Genomic DNA, 6,489 nt, shown 5'->3' on the forward strand with positions numbered 1-6,489 from the left:
GTCAAAAAAAAATTTTCCACTAAAAACATTTTCACTCTTAAAAAAAATTATTGGTGACAAAAAAATTTAACATTAATAAATTTGTTAGCAATGAAAATTTGATTTTCATCACCAATAATTTTCATCAAAAAAATTTCCCCACTAAAAAAAATTTTCCACTAAAAAATTTTTTCTCTTAAAAAAATTTTATTGGTAATGAAAAAAATTCATCATTAATAAATTTATTAGTAATGGAAATTTGATTTTCATCGTCAATAATTTTTGTCAAAAAAAATTTCCCACTAAAAAAAATTATCCACTAAAAAAATTTTCCCTCTTAAAAAAAAATTATTGACGATGAAAAAAATTTCATAGTTAATAAATTTATTAGCAATAGAAATTTAATTTTTATTGTCAATAATTCTCATCAAAAAAATTTTCTCACTAAAAAATTTTTTTTCTAAAAAATTTTATCCAAAAATAAATTATTGATAAAAAATTCATCATTAATAACATTATTAGCAACAAAATTTTGATTTTCATCGCTAATAATTATGAAAGTCAGAGTCCTCATTCTAGAAGCTCGTATATTACATGCATGTAAGGATCGAGAGTGAAAAATTTATCAAAAATTGTGTGAGCATCAAAGATCTAGTAATTAACCAGAATCAAAGCAGACCTATGGGTGGTATAAGTTGTGTTATAAAGTACAAGCTCATACTTATGCTTTACATTGCTAGAAAGATGAGTGCTCATATTATTTATCTTTTAATGATTAGAATTTTTATAGAGATATATTTGAGTGTCGATCGATGTAGAAAGTGTGGTATCTTTCGAGATCGTGGAAACCATGTTAGAATGTACTGCTTAACTATATAGTTTCTACATAAAAGAGGCTCCTTTCGTGCAGCTTAAGGCAGATACTCCATCAGAAAGATTCATTGATATCACTAGTAACAGTGACAGTGATGAACAGATAAATTTTACATGCAAATAAATATATAGATTATTTCATTCAAAAGGATCTATTCATTCTAATCTGCGAATATCACCCACTTTCATATGAATTTTTTATACAAAAAGGTCGATCTAAATCATAACTCACATTTATTTTTTTATCATGTAAAAGGACAAAAGATGTATGCAGCTACTATAAAAAATAGATGCAATTGCCTTATACAAAATCAAGAATTTAAATTTTATGATTTTTTTAAAATTTTAATTTTTTTACATATTGGGGATGAAAATATTTTCATCGTAAGTAAACATATTTATGATAAAAATAAAATTTTTATTGTAAATAATCATTATTGATGATGGAAAATTTCATTGTAAATAATAAACAACTTTTGATTTTTATAATTTTTTAAAGTATTTACAATAAAAATATTTTCATCTTTAATAATCTAGTATTTATGATGAAATTCTTTTTTTCATCATAAAAAGATATTATTTATGATAAAAATTTTTATCATAAATAATAATCAACTTTTAATTTTTTTTAAATTTTTAATATTTTTAGTTATTGGTGATGAAAATATTTTCATCAATAATAATCTCATGTTTGTGATGAATTTTTTTTATCTTAAAAAGAGCTTATTTATTATGAAAATTTTTTATCACAACTAATGATCAATTTTTGATTTTTTTTAAATTTTTTATTTTTTTAACTATTGATGATGAAAATATTTTTATCAAAAATAATCTCATATTTATAATAAAAAATTATTTTTCATCATAAAAATAGCTTATTTATAATAAAATATTTTTATTATAAATAATAATCAATTTTTGATTTTTTTAAAATTTTTTATTTTTTAACTATTGATGATGAAATTATTTTTATCAGGAATAATCCCATATTTATGATGAAAATTGGTTTTTCATCATACAAAATGATTATTTATGATGAAAAATTTTCATCATAAATAATGATTAACTTTTGATTTTTTTTTAAATTTTTTATTTTTTTAACTTTTGGCAATGAAAATATTTTAGTCAGAAATAATCTCATAATTATGATCAAATTTTTTTTATCATAAAAAGAGATTATTTAAAATGAAAAATTTTCATCCCAAATAATGAGTAATTTTTAGTTTTTTTTTTAATTTTTAATTATTTTTTTAACTATTTATGATATAAATATTTTCATCATAAATAAATTTATTTATGATAAAAATTTATTTTCATCATAAATACTCAATTATTTACAACATAATGATTTCATCATAAATAATCTATAATTTTTAAATTTTTTAAATTTCTTATTTTTTCTAAATATTGGTAATGAAAATATTTTCATTAAAAATAAATTTATTATCGATAAAAAATAATTTACATCATAAATACTTAAATTATTTATGATGAAAATATTTTTATCATAAATATTTAGAAATTTAAAATTAAAATAAATGATGAATTATTTATGATAAAAATTTTCACCACAAATAATTTGTATTTATGGTTGAATATTTTTTCCATCGTTAGTATTCAATTATTCATGATGAAAAATTATTTTTATCATAAATATTTTATTATTTGCAATGAATTTAGTTTTTTGTCATAAATATAATTATTGGCGACGAAAATATTTGCGTTACAAATAATTCCATCGTAAAAACCCTCTTTTCTTGTAGTGTATGCAGAGAAGCCAACTCCTTCAATGAGGGTGTCTGCCATGAAGAAAGATTAGGAAAAGGAAGAGAGTTTTATGGAGAAGATGAGCGAAAGAAGGAGGTTTAGAAGGAAGAAGATAAGGGAAGAGGAGGAGAGGACAGAAGAAGGAGGGAGATTAGGAAGAGAAACTCTACCACTCAGAATTGAAATTTTTCTCTCGGCCTGTCTCCCATGCTCGATCGATGCCTTGGATGAAGGCCTTCCCCTTTATTTATAGGCGAGGGAAGGAACTATGCAGACTTCAATCAGTTTGAAATCTGACGAACTTCATCTAGTTTGAAAATTGGCAACTTGTAGAAGTCAGAACTGAAGTCGAAACTTAATTGGTTTTAAGTTCAACTTCCAATAGCATCTTGTCGTTTTTGTATAGTGTTAGGAATCTTCCTATAGATGAACAGTAGTGATGTCAGGAATCTTTCTGTGGCTTGCTTGTCGTCTTTGGATCCTGGTATAGATCGATTTTTGAAGATAAACTATTTTTGAGAATTAAACCAGCTTCAAGAATAGTAGTTGTGGTCAATATTATCATCAGAGAATGGTGGTAGTCATCTGGTTGTCAAAATGGCTAATAAAAGAGCCACTGAATTGTACCTACAAAAAGATTTTTTGTACCAAGATTTTGGTAGAAGGGTTAGTAAATTTTTTTTTTTACAGAACTCAACCTTCTAGAGTGAGTTGGTTGAGTACTAAAAGAAATCGTCTTGCTCAACTTTTTAGACCATAATATAGATGGGTGTCTATTTGCTTGCAGTTATCTCCAAAGTCTTCCTCAATTTTTAGGCATGATATAACACCTTCTTTAAATAATTTATGGCTTCAAATTTTTTTAAGATAATTTTCTAAGTTAAGAAGAGTACGCCATTCTAGATATGAATTTTCTCTACACAGAAAATCTTAGGGATCTTCTTGAATTGGTATTCTTGTTGGAAGATTGGTAGTTATCCAAATTCATCCATCAATCCAACATTTTTGTTGTTGCAGTTTTCTGGCTATCCAATAAACTTCTAAATATAATATTACTTCATAAATTTTGAGATCAAAGTCTTTAGCAAATGGATCAAAGTCTTTGGCAGATGTTTCTTTTTCTTTTGTCATTCTTGATCAAAATCCTACTTGATCATCCACATCCTCAAGAGTAGTGATGTTGTTGATTTGAAAAGGATACTCAATGCCTCATATCTTCTTATCTTCTATATCACTGTATATTTTTGCTTCAAGATATTCTTGACTTTTTCTCGTATCTCTTAGTATAGTAGCGACAATGGAGGGAAACATATCATATGGCATGGCACAGTCTATTAGATGTGTACCCTAGATGCCAGATTGGCTGACACATTTCTGTACAAATGTAAGGGCAAATTTATAATTTTGACTATAAATGAATAAAAAAATTATTCTACTATCACATTATGTACATTATGTCTGTGATACATCCTTTGAGTTAGTAGGAATGTTAATTCATATTTTTAAGAGTTAAAAATTTAAGGCATGAATTTACATAACTAACTCATAAACAGCTCCTGACCATAGGATCATCATGAGGATGGTGATCGATCTGAAAGGTTGGTGTACGATCGCTTCCTTAGGGTAGATGTGTCTTGAGTTTATGGTGTGGAGACATCGAGCAAGAGTACGAGTATTCGTTGAGAATGAGAGCACTAAGTGTGACCACCTCGAGCAGTCATAAGGAAGTCTACCTTCTCGTCGATGACTAGCTTGATGCTGCAGCTGTGTGTCTAATTCTTTGATCTGAGGTACATTGACAGTTCACCTTGAGTGTGTTATAGTTTGACTACACCATAACTCGATCTCCTAGCCATTCGAAATCCTGAGGTATATGTTGGTTGTAGCATATTCATTGTAGGAACCAGATCGCACCAAGATGGGATCTATCAACCTCGATAGATGAGAGTAGTCCTATGATGATCGAAAGATTGAGTCCTTAAGCCCATGGACATGGAAGAGTAAAATAATAGAAAAGAGTTTTTCATTGAGATTTCACATCAGACTCGGATCGATCGATTGATTCATATGACTGATGTTGGGTTTGACGAGTTCACCTTAACCCTAATTCAGTCGGGACTCATGATAGAAGAACTCAATCACACAGGTAGCTGCACTGAGAGGTTCATCTTCATTTCTGATGGGTTACCATCATATACTGCTAGGTGTCACTAGTGGATTTTGGGAGCAATTAGAATGATCTTGATGATCGATCATTCTAATTGTCTGAATCAGAAGAGTTCTGGTCCATCAAAAGGAGTTTCGATGATGTCGATGATGAGATCACGACATGTCTCATTACCATATGAAAATGAACCTAACTGGATCACACAAACAAGAGTTAGAGTCTGGATGTCATCAATCAAGCTAGCCCAGTTTGATTGATTTGGATTAGATCCAATTAGGTTCAAGAAAATCGTGCTAGCACACGATTGAGCCTAACTTTCTCCTCGTGTAATCTTTTTCATCTCGACTGAGCCAAATGTGATTTGACTCACCCAGAGAACCTTGAAAAAATTTCTCTCAGTCTGACTAAAGTCAGTCCAACTCAAAAAAGTCTTGTCTTAATTCATAAGATGAATTTAAGACAACACCTGCCAATTCCTGTCACGTGCCATTTCCATTTTAGGACATCGGTCAAACGTTGACTTATGGATCTTGAACTGAAGGCCACTTGGCAAGAGGTCATTGGAGAGTTTTTGTGGAGTGTCCACCTGCTAAATTAGGCCTCAAAGTGGGTGCCAAGATCAGATTGGGTGTGCACCCCAAGTGGATAAGGATAGAGTCCCATGAGATGAGGACTCTATGCCTTGATCGACTCAAACTGTTGGGCGCCAATCTCACTGTGTTTATCCAGTGTTGGTGCCAACAGTAGGAGGGTTTGGTGGAGTTCTTATTTGATATGATCAGATAATATCACTCTACCAATCAATTTTTTTTCAGAATTAATTGGAATTTTTTGATTGGTTGAATGATGTGGCACTGCATGGTGCAGCAGGGTCTATTTAAACCCTGTCTGCGCCTAGGGTTTAGAGAATCTACTCAATCCCTAGCAAAAGCCTGATATCCCTCCACTTCTTTATGCCCCCTCTGGTCCTCTCTCTCCCCTCTTCATGTCTAAGAAGTTGAGAGTCCATCTGGTGCTTGTCCAAGGTGTGGTGGCTCCCTGATCAGAAGGTTGTAGGAATTTATCGAGAAGCTGTTGCTCCAGCTTCAAAAGATCTTTTGAAGATCTTCCAGATCAGATCCAGATCTAATTTTTGGAGTAGAGTTTTGCAAGGAGAAGATGATCCTGATCCTACTTGAGTGGATACTGATAGAGGCCAGGCAACTACGTGGCTATTTTTGAACCTCGGGTATTACTGCGATCATCTATAGGGTAATCTAGTTACCCTAGAGGTATTTTTCTAAACCTCAAGTTTTAGAAATAATTTTAGATTAAATATCAGATAATAAGAATCAGATCTAATAGATCTTAGATCTAAAATATCATAGGATAATTTTTTTTTAAAATATTCTGCCCCAGATCTCATTAGATCTGGAAGATCCTACAAGAAAAAAGGTGGTTTTCCTTCACAGTCTATTGAGATCAACTTCACAAGCTCTTTATATAAAGCTCTCACTTCTTCTAGTCTAGTAAGTTGTTGCTCCTTGAATTGATTTTGATGATTACAAAGCATTTGAGGAGGTTACAAATGATTTTGGCTTGAAAAAAGATTCATTGTATTTCAAGGGCAAAATTATATTTTTATCAAGTTCTGATTCAGAAGCCTCAAGAGTAAGAACACAAGATTTGTAATCCATTGGAGGTAATTATAATATTTTTGGATG

Source organism: Elaeis guineensis, chromosome 3 (assembly GCF_000442705.2).
Source record: "Elaeis guineensis isolate ETL-2024a chromosome 3, EG11, whole genome shotgun sequence".
NCBI lineage: Eukaryota > Viridiplantae > Streptophyta > Magnoliopsida > Arecales > Arecaceae > Elaeis > Elaeis guineensis.